Source organism: Furipterus horrens, unplaced genomic scaffold, assembly GCF_987537825.1.
Source record: "Furipterus horrens unplaced genomic scaffold, mFurHor1.1.pri manual_scaffold_5, whole genome shotgun sequence".
In the NCBI taxonomy this organism is placed as follows: domain Eukaryota; kingdom Metazoa; phylum Chordata; class Mammalia; order Chiroptera; family Furipteridae; genus Furipterus; species Furipterus horrens.
The window spans coordinates 29756-43353 of NW_028327175.1; the positions used below are offsets into that span (position 1 = coordinate 29756).

The 13598-nt window shown below is 52.6% G+C and overlaps 2 long non-coding RNA genes across 4 annotated transcripts in view; both read right to left on the reverse strand.

Moving 5' to 3' along the window:
- Positions 1-7177: 7177 nt before the first annotated feature.
- On the reverse strand, positions 7178-11293 carry LOC150008080 (uncharacterized). 2 transcript variants are annotated; one of them, XR_016511271.1, is made up of 7 exons: positions 11258-11293; positions 10821-10977; positions 9515-9592; positions 9118-9193; positions 8541-8673; positions 7929-8052; positions 7178-7553 (listed from the first exon to the last, which is right to left on the reverse strand). It is a non-coding gene; the product is annotated as an uncharacterized LOC150008080 (long non-coding RNA). The 2 variants fall into 2 exon arrangements; XR_016511270.1 differs by lacking the exon at positions 11258-11293 and having other exon boundaries at positions 10821-11156.
- A 1169-nt stretch (positions 11294-12462) lies between these two features.
- Positions 12463-13598, reverse strand: part of LOC150008081 (uncharacterized) — a 597743-nt gene continuing 596607 nt past the window's right edge. For both annotated transcript variants that reach the window (XR_016511090.1, XR_016511089.1), the window contains exons 4-5: positions 13373-13453; positions 12463-12692 (exon numbers count right to left, since the gene is read on the reverse strand). This is a non-coding gene — a long non-coding RNA (uncharacterized LOC150008081). The remainder of the gene's footprint in view (positions 12693-13372; positions 13454-13598) is intronic.

Below are 13598 nucleotides of genomic sequence, written 5' to 3' on the forward strand. Positions count from 1 at the left end.
GAACATAATACTTAACAGCAGAAATCCGCATATAATCTAAATCTAGATAACTGTTAAATAAACAATTCTTTTTCTTTTCACTAAATTCTGGTATTCAGAGTTATCATTTTGGTGGCGGGCAATCGGGCCCCTGACTAAAGAGCCCGTGGGTTTGTTTTCAATTTGAGCAGCCCAGGGGTTCTGTCACATTGCCTCCACGGTCACTGAGAGGCTCATCCTGCTCAGATGAGTCTCAGGATCTGAGCACCCCCACCCTTCTTGCTCCTTGTCAGCGGGTCTCAGACATGGTTGCAAATCACTGGGGATTCCGTGGAAACGCAGATTTTGGAATCAGGGCTGAGTGGGTCCCGGTTTCTCATTTCTGATGGGGACACTGCTGGTTCCCTGCCTACTTTGCAGCCTGGTGGAGAGCAAAGGGAAGAGAAGTGTGGGGGGAAAGAGGGGTTGAACAAGATGGCGGGCCTGCTGGAAGCAGCAGTCAGTGTGCAGGAACAAGATGGCGGAAGGGCCCCGGAAGTGCAGCGGAAGGTCAGAATTCCCGGAAGCGGCTTCTAAGTCCTCCGGGGGCGGGGACGAGGTGCCGGAACCCTATCGGAGGATGTGTAAGACCTTCGGGAGCCGGACAGAGGACCCCGAAGTCCCACGGGGGCAGGGAGGAGGACGCGGCAGTTCTTCAGGGGCGGGGACAGGGTGGCGGAAGACTCCCGGAAGCGGGGCGAGGCCGAACACCCGGAAGACCTTCGGGGTGGGACCACGATGGCGGCGCAGGATGCGTAGACCTTCGGGGGTTGGGCCTCGGCTGCGTGAGACCTCCTAGGGCGGGAACAAGATGGCGGGTCCGCCGCAAGCGGAAGTCGCCCGGAAGTCCTCTGGGGTGGGACCGGGAGGACGGAAGTGTCCCGGAAGCGCGGCGGAAGGTCAGACTTCCCGGAGGCGGCTCCTAAGTCCTCCAGGGGCGGGGCCGAGGTGCCGGCAGCCTGTCGGAAGCGGGGCGGAGGGTGTGTAAGACCTTCGGGAGCAGGATAGAGGGCCCCGAAGTCCCACGGGGACAGGGAAGAGGACGGGGTACAGAATACAGAATGACATGCACACCTACCACACCCACTAACTGAGATATGGCGAGGCCAAACTGGATTTTTATCTTGTCATTCGTGGGTGTTCCACAGGACGAACCCATCTTTCGTCGCCTCGAAAAAAATCCTTAAACAAGCTATCTTCATGTTTTGCAATAAAGAACGGTTCAGCTAATCCTGTCTAACAAATTTTTAAAAGTTAGCGTACTGGCTTCTCTCCTACAAATAACTTTTAAAAGTTCGTCATCATTAGTGAACCAAACTATTAGTTAGGCTATTATTAATAGTACTTTAAAGATGAAATATTAATACAATTCTTTGTGATCAATAAGGAACACTCCAGTTCAGGTATGTTTTTAAGTTAAATCAGAGGACTCTCATGGAAATAGGCAGAGTTCCCTAAGAAGCACTCGGTACTTAGTACAGACTTATTTAACTTCCGAGTAACAGAAGCCTTTAAATGACCAGTTAGGGGGTTGCTTGACACAACATTTCAAACCTAGAAAACATGTATGGAAGTAAAATAAACGTATCAACGGTAGATGTAAAATAAACGTGCTTTAATTTCCATGTTTTTAGAAAAGATTTTATTGATGTATTTTTAGACGGGAAGTGGGGAGAAACAGAGGGGGAGAAACATCAGTGTGTGGTCACTTCTCATGCACCCACACTGACTGGGGACCTGGCCTGCAACCCAGGCCTGTGCCCTGACTGGGAATCAAACCAGCAACCCTTTAGTTCACTCAACCCATGGAGCCACACCAGCCAGACATACATGATTTTAATATACAAAGATATACGAAGTACATAGTAGGTGCTCACTTTGTTGAATGCATACACGAATGAATACATGAGTCCATGCCATCTGACAATTCCCTTTTCTTTCCAATATTCGGAGTTTCATCGTCGGTCGCGAAACAACTTTCACCTAGTTGCAGAAATTTGCTATTAAGGACGATGAGGCATTAGCCTGCGCTTCTTAAAATTGGAGACCTAGTCTTACTCAGATTTGAGTATGAAGAGAGGGGATAACAGCACGCTGGTTAAGAACACAGGATTTTCAGGTGGACGGCTTGGGTTCCTTCCAGCCTCTAACACCTGCTGTCTGACCTGAAAGCAAGTTACCTCCTTCTCTGCATATCAGTTTTGCCTTCTGTAAAACTGACCACGGTGAGGATGAAATAAAACTGTGCATGGAAGTGCCAGCACGGGGTCATTCTGATTATTCCACAAATGACTACTAGAGTAATGGTAACCGATAGACCTCCAAAGACAAAAATACACAGAAATATTGCAACAAAAGCAGTCACTGCCTGCAGAGCTACTGATTCTGCCTGAAACCTCCCGGAGGGCCACTAAAGGTCATTTCCCTACAGATCATCCGAGGAACGGAACCTTGCAAAATACGAGGGAAGAGCTTGTCTGTGGAACTGGGCACTGTCTGCACAGTACAATGACAGTTCAATAAGAAGCTTTCCCAGAGTCTACACCCTTTAAAGCTAATAATGATAATTAGAAGAGCAACCTACTAATAGCACACAGATGACATATTTCAAAAAAAAAATAGTGAAGGGGTTCAAGCAGTGACGCACACTAAAAACAGTATAAGAACAAAAATAAGAAGGTATTGGGCCGATAGTTAAAAATACAAACAACACGGGAGAAAAACTGGGACAACCGTAAAAGAACAACAATTTAAAACAAGACCAAAAAATTGCCAATAACAGGAGACAAAGTAAACTGGATACATAAAAGGTATAAATAAGAAACATGACATTAACACTCTGAGAGACTTAAGTTTTGGCTGTACAAATTCAATTTTAACTTTGAATATCATTTCTCTAGTACTGTCTCAAATTTGGGGAGTTAGAAGAATGATTTACCTAAAAAATTTGGTGATTAAGGAAGGACGAAAGACTGCAAAGCTGAAAACCTTATTTTGAATACTTGGCACCACCACTCGTTTAGCTGTGAACCTGCACATGCCACAATATCCTAACCTACATCAATATGGATATCTATTGGCACAATGTCAATAATTGTTAAAAGTGTATGGCAAGAACTCTTCAAGTCATTATATTTGAATATTTTATGTATGTTTGAATTTTTTAATTCTAGAAAATTAATAAGAAAGGATAACTTCTGCTTTGCTGCCTCACTGTTGTGCAGAAAAAATTAAATAAGCTATATTATCTTACTAAGTCAGGTAGTATCTAGGTAGTTTGCCACTCTTTTTTTTTTTTACCCCCGCTACGACTACTCACACTTAGTGTGCTGGGGCAGACGTGCGCTCTGCACAGTCTCCCGCTGGCCTTACTCCTCGCTTTCGGGGTTCCTACAGCCACCCCGAAAGAGCACTGGGCCTGATGATGGGGTACATACGAAGCGTTTCTGGAAATCTGTTAGCTCTTCTGAAGCTCCATCCAGGAAGGCTGAGTCTATTAAAGATAGAAGCCTGTTAACCCTAGGCTCATTAACGCTAAACCTATCAACCCTGAGCCTAGCCATCTAGCCCTATCCGTACAATGGACTCGGTGAGCTTCCCTTAGCTGTAATTCCCAGAGTTCCCCACAGGAGGGCAGCACTGAGACAGGCGGGGAGCCACAGCCGGCAAGCACACTGACAGGTTGATGGAAGAGTTCCTCTGGAGCGCACAGGAGCAGGTGAAGCGCGTTGAGTTCAGTGGACTTAAATGGCTTCTTGGCAATCCCAGAGCCTGGCGTCCGAATCGAGAGGTGATGATTTGCACTTTCTAAAAAAGTCTGAGCACCATCAGATTAAGTAAATGTTGAGTTTACTATTGTAATTTGATACCGTAAACCTCTCCATAGAATTGCGGAGGACGTGTAAGACCTTCGGGAGCAGGACAGAGGACTCCGAAGTCTCGGGGGCGGGGGCCGGGAAGGGGACACGGCGGTTCTTAGGGGTCGGGGACAGGGTGGCGGAAGACTCCCGGAAGCGAGGCGAGGCCGAACACCCGGAAGACCTTTGGGGTGGGACCAAGATGGCGGAGCAGGCTACGTGGACCTTCGGGGGTTGGGCCTCGGCTGCGTCAGACCTTCTAGGGCGGGAACAAGATGGCGGGTCCGCCGCAAGCGGAAGTCGCCCGGAAGTCCTCTGGGGTGGCACCGGGAGGGCGGAAGTGTCCCGGAAGTGCGGCGGAAGGTCAGAGTTCTCGGAAGCGGCTCCTGAGTCCTCCAGGGGCGGGGGCGAGGTGCCGGAACGCTATCGGAGGATGTGTAAGACCTTCGGGAGCAGGATAGAGGACCCCGAAGTCCCTGGGCGGGGGTGGGGCAGGGAAGGGGACGCGGCAGTTCTCCAGAGGCGGGGACAGGGTGGCGGAAGACTACCGGAAGCGGGGCGAGGCCGAACACCCGGAAGACCTTCGGGGTGGGACCAAGATGGCGGGGCAGGCTACGTAGACCTTCGGGGGTTGGGCCTCGGCTGCGTGAGACCTTCTAGGGCGGGAACAAGATGGCGGGTCCGCCACAAGCGGAAGTCGCCCGGAAGTCCTTTGGGGTCAGACCGGGAGGGCGGAAGTGTCTCTGAAGTGCGGCGGAAGGTCAGACTTCCGGGAAGCGGCTTCTAAGCCCTCCAGGGGCGGGGGCCAGGTGCCGGAACCCTATCGGAGGATGTGTAAGGCCTTCGGGCGCAGGATAGAGGACCCCGAAGTCCCAGTGCGGGGCAGGGAAGGGGACGCGGTAGTTCTAGTTCTTCGGGGGCGGGGACAGGTTGGCGGAAGACTCCCGGAAGCGGGGCGAGGCCAAACACCCGGAAGACCTTCGTGGTGAGACCAAGATGGCAGCGCAGGCTGCGTAGACCTTCGGGGGTTGGGCCTCGGCTGCGTGAGGCCTCCTAGGGCGGGAACAAGATGGCGGGTCCGCCGCAAGCGGAAGTCGCCCGGAAGTCCTCTGGGGTGGGACCGGGAGGGCGGAAGTGTCCCGGAAGTGTGGCAGAAGGTCAGACTTCCCGGAAGCGTCTCCTAAGTCCTTCAGGGGCGGGGCCGAGGTGCCGGCAGCCTGTCGGAAGCGGGACGGAGGGTGTGTAAGACCTTCGGGAGCAGGATAGAGGGCCCCGAAGTCCCACGGGGACAGGGAAGAGGACGGGGTAGTTCTTCGGGGGCGGGAGACACAGAGTGCAGAGAGGAGAGCATTCCAGAGAGGGTGAGGGACAGACAGAGGGCGGTACAGAGGGGGGGGTCCAGGACAGAGCATCAGCAACAAGGCAGTGGCGAGTTGCAGGTCAGAATGAAGAAAGTGGACTTTATTCTCAGGACGAGGGAAAGCAGGAGCTGATTCGGGTTTATATAGAACATACTATTTGTGTGTGTGTGTAGCGGGCTGGGGGGGGGGCGGTGTTCTCTTAAAGCCAAAGAATACGACAGTGCAAATACAAAATTGGGCATCAAATTGAAAATCAGAATGAGAAACCTCACCAAATTACCGCAGTTCGATGAGCCGACATACCCGTAAGGCACCCCCCCACCCCCGGCGTTTCCGGCATCACGGGACCTGAATCCCCAGATGGTAACTGCACACACCTTAAGGATGAAGTTTGCCACAGTAGAGCTTCTGACTTGGCACATGTCAAGCCCTGTTCCTCTCCCACTGTCCCGGGAACTTCCAACGATGGTGACAACTTCTGTTCCTGTGCCTTCCTGTCACTATACTGGGTATGCAGGCTCAGCGGGTGGGTGAGGAACACGTCCCGGGAGCCATTTCGACCCTGAGGTGAGTAACAATAACCTCACTACGCATGGAAGTATCTGCGAACGAGTATGTTCCGCTGCAGAAACAGACGGTAGCACTTATTAATTGCAGGTAAAGGACCTTACTTTTGCAGACTTTACAAAAAGCACGAGCACGGAACACATTGTGAGGGTCCCTTCCCAGGCCTCAGAAGTGAGGGGTCTTGAAGCTTAAGCTTCACCCACTTCGCAGCAGATCTGTGAAGTTCTCGGATGGGGAACCGACGGAAGGGTTAAATGTGCTCTGAGGAGAGCTGGAGGGGACAAGTGTGGGAGGCTGGCACTGCGGCGGTGGCCCTGGAGCCTTCCTGGGCTGAGACCAGGTGACCCCCCCCGCGCCCCCCCAGGCTGCTTAACTGGTAGGGAAGCACTCAAGGTGATTCTAATACGCAGCAAATGGTGCCTCAAACATTTGTGCAGAGCTTGTTAAAACAGACGTCTGGGCTCTACTCCAAGATTTTTCTTCATTCTGTGGGTCTGGGACAGGACACCAGAATCTGCCGGCTGTGGATTCGGCGCCGCTGCAGGTGAGAACGCCCCGCAGCGCCACGGTCAGAGGCCTCGAAGGAAGCGGCAGCAAACCTAAGCAGAGCCCCCACCCCCCCCAGCCAAGACCGCCTGCTCTCGTCAGCGGCCCCTTTTCCTCTGTGGCCATAATCTCTCCTGCACGGGACCTGCCACGTGCCAGCCGTGGGCCTGCCGAGGCGTCCACGGCTGTCTTCCCTCCACCCATCTGGTCTGGGTCGGCTCAGCCCACGGTCGTTCTTAAACCAACCGCTGGAGACGGAGAGAGGGCACACCCGGCTACCCCGAGGGATGTGCCACCTGGGGCAGAGGAACAGACAAACGCATTATAAGAGCCGTAGGTAAGGGGAAAGGTAAACTCGAGTTCTCTCTCAGGAGTAGAGGGGGAGAGAGAAATGGGATCTGAGGGATCCGGAGGTGCTCAGAAGCACTGATGACTGATTACTGTAGCGGGTGCAGGGCTTGCACTGTAAACGGGCCTTTCACGTGTTTTCGGAGAGGTTTGCGTGAACGCGTGTGTGTATACATGTGCACGCACACACTTCCGGTCCTAGGAAGAGCCATCGGTGTCGATGGCTGGCAACAGGTACAAGAACGTGATTCCCACAGAGGCCGAGGGCCACGGGTACTCCAAGACGGTAGGGACACAGCAAGGGAGACCTTCAGGGCACAGGTCCCATCTTTCCCTGCTGATGACACTCACACCCACCAACTTTAGCCTCTTGTGTCCCGGCACCTCCAGGGCTGCCCCAGGACACTGAAGCATGAAGGATCACAGACCCACTGATCCCGGTGAACAACAGTGACTGCTACAGACAATTCTCCTTCACCGTTTCCATTCTTACCGAGTTTTATTCCCAGAAAAGGGGGGGAGGGGGGTAGAAAGGTCCATGAGGAGCAGTCACCGCCCAACTTACAGAAAGACGAGGGCCCGATCAGATGCTACCATCCCTCTTTCCCACCGTCCGGGTTCAAAAGCCATCACGTGCTCACTGTGGAAGAGGGCGGCTGAAATGGGGCTCAAAAGATTTATAAGACCCCCAATTCTGTCTCCCACGTATCCTTTTCTTTTTGTTCTTTTTCTTTCTTCTCACGCTCAGCCTTAGCTTCTTCTTCCTCGTGTCTTCTGATCAGCTGTTCCACTTCCTTCTGTCCGAGGACTCCGATGACCGTCTTTCCATTCTCTCTGGTCGGCGTGGCAATTTCCACTGGGGGCAAACACACACACACACACACACACACACACACACACACACGGCTGCGTTACGGGGCGCACTCAGCCCGCACAGGCGACCCGGTTCAACACCCCCCCCCCCCCTTGTCGGCCTTCGCTCACCACCCCTTCGTGTTTTGTGCTTCATATGATTCACGGATACTTTTATTCACGTTTCTGCGTCAACGATCTTTCTTCTCCTGACCCATTCCAACCTTCTAAGCTGCTGTTTTGTCCCTTCCTTTGAAAAAGTCCCATGAGCCAACCCGCTGTAAGCTGTGCTGAGCAGAAGGAACCGCAATTTCCTCGTAGGAACCTCTCCGACGCGGTCTAGGAAACTGACCGAATCGGAGGAAGGGACATAACCTACCCTTTTCAGCAGAGAGCTTGCTCACGTCCATGGTCTTGTCGAGGACTTTGATAGCTAAAGCAAGTGCCGACTTCAGGGTCATTTCCCCTTCTTTGTAGTCTTGTTTTAACATAGACACAGCTGCCTACGAAGCAGAAATAATCATCAAAAAGAACGTCCTTTAAATGTCTGCATTTTTCAGGAACGTGGACTGGGCAGAAGACTGATGCCTGAATTATTATTAGCATGTAACCACTGTAAGCAATTATGATGGGCGGGGACACATGGGATGGGGTGGAGGGGGAGTGTCGATGCTCTGTGAATGGAATCTTTAACCCGGGGCCTCAGACCTCCAAGACTTTGTGATAGAATTCAAGGGGATTATCCACCAGGATATGAAAAAAACTGTATCTTATTTCAACAACTTGCCTTTGAAAATCACTATTTCCTTTTGTTACAAACGTAGGCAATAAACCCCAGTGGTATTAGCAGAACCTGCGACTGCATCACCAATAGCAATCACAGATGCTAAAGTTGTTGCAGCTACCTTAAAATACCATTTACATTCATCGCCGTTTCAAAATCATGTTAGGTACCTATTGCTAGGTTTTACAGCAACACAAAAATACTCACGGCGCTGTTATTTCCAATGCATGTGGCCTTCCATACCCCGTAATTTCCGCTTGGGTCGCTCTGATAGAGCTGAAAGCCGTAACGCTTATCCCAGCCAATGGACAGCAGCGAGACGCCAAAGGGACGTTTTTCCCTTTAACCAAGAAAGAGGACTGTCAAGTACATCAACCGCCCAAATGCAGTATCGCTATAGTCACTTGAGCTCCCTGAACGTAGCCGAAGCACCTTTCTGTGAAGCTGAGCATTCGTAAGTGGCTTTGTTCTGGCCACCACAGACTAAGGCCCACCAAAATGTCCACTTGCTTCCGGGAGATGGAATTAAGACATGGAGGACTGCTTCTCAGTGCTGAGTTTAATTATTAGGTAAAAAACAATCGGTTTCCAGATTTAAAAATGCTATTTTTGCCTCTCGATAGTCTATTAGTAAAACATATGATAATACATATCGCGGAAACCACAAAGCGGAAATGTGCAAAGTTTTTACTTACTTTTCAATTTCTTTTTATCATCTCATAAAAAAATTATTACTTAGAAAATGTTTTCCATTTCTGGAATAAATATGCCCCAGATTTCCTACCTCCAAACTGTGCGTACGCTTGTTTGATATCACAGAGCGCTGTCACCAACTGCTCACAAGGAATTGGCTCCCGACACTAGTAAATAAATACCTAGGATGAAAACATTGGCATAGTCATCATTTTTTTCTAAAACACAAAAATCTAAGCAAAACATATTCTGGACATAAACCTGCTCCATGGGGACATTAACAGTCACCTGTCATTTGAGAGGGGAGCAGGGGAATGTCAACATCCTAACAATCTTACTACCACAACATTTTAGAAGTTCGGGTTAAAAAAAAACAATTTTCAATTAATAGATCTGTAATGACTCTCATCTTTGCAAAAACGAGTTCTCCTTAGAGATATCAAACAAACTAACTTAGAGATCATCAGTCACACCCTCTCTGACCATACCTTTGGGCCATGAGCCTCAGTTCACTGGTCAGAACGTTAGCGTCAGAAGTTATGCCGGCCACACTGCAAGCCATGTCCCTGGAGGAAAAAAATGTATTCATGTGTCTGTAAGCAGAGCAGGTGTCTGAGAGGGCCTTTAAGAAGTGTTTGCAAAGTCCCAAGTTCCATGATAAGTTTACCATGCTCGCTTCAATGCTCTGGTTTACTTCTGAACAGACAGAAACTACAGAAGGTTTATCTTTGCAGGACAAACCTGACATCATTTAACACGAAAGATACATGGCGCCCCCTCCAGTTCTTCGATAGGTGTATTTAGCACCACGACGCCGAACAGGGCGAGAGAAGGAGCACTAGGAAGCTAAAGCAAGTCCTGAGAAGGTCCAGAAGCAAGACAGAGGTTTTGCCAGAGAGGAAGAAAAACTACCCCCACTCCTGGGTCATCGGTATTCTCACCTCCAAAGGCCTGGCTGGCCGGGGCCGAGGGAGGGGGCTCAGGGGCTAGGCTCCCAGGAAAGGCGCCTTTCCTTTCTTTGCTGCCATTCCCCGAGGGCTGCGCTGGCTCCCCTAGAGCTGACACCCTCTGTCACCTGCTGTCACTACACCTCTGCAAGTCTGCCAGCTGCCAAGCGGCCCGTGGCCCGGCAGTGACTCTGGAGGGATGACGCTTCCTTGGACACGCATCCAAAGGCCCTAGAACCGGCACCCGCCTCGTCCCCCACTCAGGGGGGAAGTCTCTGACAGGCAAACCCAGTGCCCCGCCGGCTAGGAGTCCTGCACGCCCAACGACGCGAAACTGACGGGGCTCATCTAAACTGTTCCCAGACCTCCAGGGGTAAGATTCGGGACACTTCCACACAATTCCCGAGTAGCCGTTCTGAACACTCGGGGAGCCTGCCACGTGTCAGACCCTGCGCTAGTGTATTTCACTCGTTTTACTCTAGTTCATTAAACGGCCACCACCACTCGAGGCGGCACCGAAGCCCAGAGAAGGAAAGCAACGGGTGCGAGGTCACACAGACTTAACCCAGGCCTGCACACCTACCATGCCTGTACTCCGAACGGTATAAAATAGTTTCTCCACCTAGGGCTTGGCCCTGCACGTCAAAAGAATAACGCATCGTCCTAAGCCTCAAGGAAGTTTCAAGTACAAATCAAAAATGTCCACCAGTAAAGGCACAATAACAAGCGTTCACTTCAAGTTTACTACGGCACACGGGCCAGCCCTCCCGAAATACGTGAGATCCTACGTATGTGAGCACGTGAGGTATTGAAACCCTCTCCCCTGTGAGCTCACTCACTCACTGACCTTATACATTTTTTCAGAGAAAAAAAAACGTCATCAAGCAGCTTGTGGGTGTTGCGTCGCTCTGCTGCAAGCCAGACACCGCCGTTCGCTAACGTTCCCGGACAGGTGCCCGCACGTCCGATGGCCTCCATGGCGTATTCAACCTGGTACAAGCGACCTGCAAAACACAAGCGGTGAGAAACCGAGACTCCCTTCCGGGTGCTTGCACCACTGGGCCAAGAGAGTCAGCAGGAACCCTGACAGGCTCTACCCTCGCGTCCCTCTCTCGTTCTCTCGTGCTGCGCGCGATCAACCTGGTGACCATAATTACATCAGAACACAAGAGAGCATGAACTATAAAAAAAGTGTCTTGATTTCCGCCCCCCCACCCCCCACCCCCCCAAAACGTCAAGCACTTAAAAATACTTTTGAGACAGATTATACAATTCCTATTTTACCTCCTGGAGAAAATAGAGTGGTCCTGGAGTCATATCTTCAAGACCTCAAAGGAAAAATATACCCATGACTCCCGTCCGCTGAAGGTAACTCCTGCATAAAACACATCCTGGCACCCAGAGTCCAGTGTGTGGCAGGGAACCGATCATTTCTTCCCACTCCGGTTTGCTCACGCAGGTCCGTAAGCTGAGTACCAGACCCTCTGTCAGGCGATAGCTTACGGACGTGTGCGTGACTTACCGTGTTTTCTGAACGTTACAGCTCCTGTCAAAAGAAAGTAAGATCCTTACTAAAACGAAAGTTACAATTGAGAAAGCATTTCCACGACTTAAACCCGTTCCGTCCACCCCCTTCTTTGGCTGACTCCGCAGTGCAGCTACTGAGCGCAGCAGGCTCTGTAGCCGCTGCGACACCGCCGCCTGGTGGTCAGGTGAGGGACGCACACGCGACTTGACACAGGTGGAGACCGAGGCACCGGGCTGGAGGGGAAAATCGAAAAAGCCCTTTTTTGAAAAAAACCAACACGGAAAAGGAGCCCAAATGGGACATGGGAGAGGCAGAAAGAGGGATGAGACCCTGCAGGTGCAAGAGGAAGAACTGGGGAAGGAGAAAGAACGGGGCGTCCAGGCGGAGCAGGAAGCTTCAGCAGAAAACACTGAGTCAGACGCCTCACGGGCAAGAGACAAACGGCCGAAGCTTAAAAAAATAAAAAGAATCGCAGCCGCTCGAAAGCCAAGCCAGTATCCCGACCACGGAGTCCAGGAGGACGGACACGTGAAGAGGGGCAGAGGCTTCTCCCCGGAGGGCTGGGGTCCTGCACGCGGAAGGAGGCGGGGGGTGGGGGTGGGGGCGTGGGGCGACCTCGGCCCCCAGAGCACGTTTCCCAAATAGCGGAACACCAGACTAAGGCCGCAGGACCGGCGCGCCCCGACGAGATTTCTTAAAGGTGGGCTGGGCCTCGGGGCTGCCTGGCACTTTGGGAGGCGGTGACCTGCGACCAGGCCGCCGAAGAGTCCTCATCCCCATGCTCCACGCCGGCGCAGCGCCCAAAGGCAGGTACTAACCGGAGCAGAAAAACTGGAATTGAGGGCTACACGGAGGGCTTCACGCCACAGGAAAAATCCACTATCACCCCGCCGAGTGTCCGCTGCCCATGTGGCCCACGCGAGTGCGCAGAACGATCTCGCGGGGTGGGGGCGAGGGGAGAACAGGCCGAAGATACGGAAGCCCTCCGGGGGCGGGGCCAAGGACAAGGAAGCCCTTTGGGGGCGGAGACAAGGTGGCGGAAGACTACCGGAAGCGGGGCGAGGCCGAACAGCGGGAAGTCCTTTGGGGTGGGACCAGGAGGGCGGAAGTGTGCCGGAAGTGTGGCGGAAGGTCAGACTTCCCAGAAGCGGCTTCTAAGTCCTCCGGGGGCGGGGACGAGGTGCCAGAAGCCTATCGGAAGCGTGGCAGAGGATGTGTAAGACCTTCGGGAGCAGGAAAGAGGACCCCGAAGTCCCACGGGGAGAGGGAAGAGGACGCGGCGGTTCTTCGGGGGCGGGGACAGGGTGGCGGAACACCTGGAAGACCTTCGGGGGTGGGACCAAGATGGCGGGCCTACCGGAAGCGGGACAGGGTGTGTAGACCTTCGGGGGTTGGGCCTCAGCTGCGTGGGACCTTCTAGGGCGGGAACAAGATGGCGGGTATGCCGGAAGCGGAAGTCACCCGGAAGTCCTTTGGGGTGGTACCAGGAGGGCGGAAGTGTGGCAGAAGGTCAGACTTCACGGAAGCGGCTTCTAAGTCCTCCAGGGGCGGGGACGAGGTGCTGGAACCCTATCGGAGGATGTGTAAGACCTTCGGGAGCAGGACAGAGGACCCCGAAGTCCCACGGAGACATGGAAGAGGACGCGGCAGTTCTTCAGGGGCGGGGACAGGGTGGCAGAGGACTCCCGGAAGCGGGGTGAGGCCGAACCCCCGGAAGACCTTCTAGGGCGGGAACAAGATGGCGGGTATGCCGGAAGCAGAAGTCACCCGGAAGTCCTTTGGGGTGGCACCAGGAGGGCGGACGCGTCCCGGAAGTGTGGCGGAAGGTATTCGCCAACAGTGCCATCTGAGGCCAGCCAGCTCTGCCTCACCTCCTGCTTTGGACTTGTGTTGCCTGCAGCACCACCAGTGTGCAGTTCCTCCTGCCACGGTGCTCTTCATAGACTCCGTTGCTAGAAATTCAAAGTATGGTGCTTTAAAACAGAAAACAAACTGTGTTCCGCTTTCTCTTTAAGATGAAAGGTTACCCCCAATTATCCTGGTATCATGATGGGGCTCCTTAGGATAGGGAGGCAGGTCTCGCCCTCTGAGATGCAT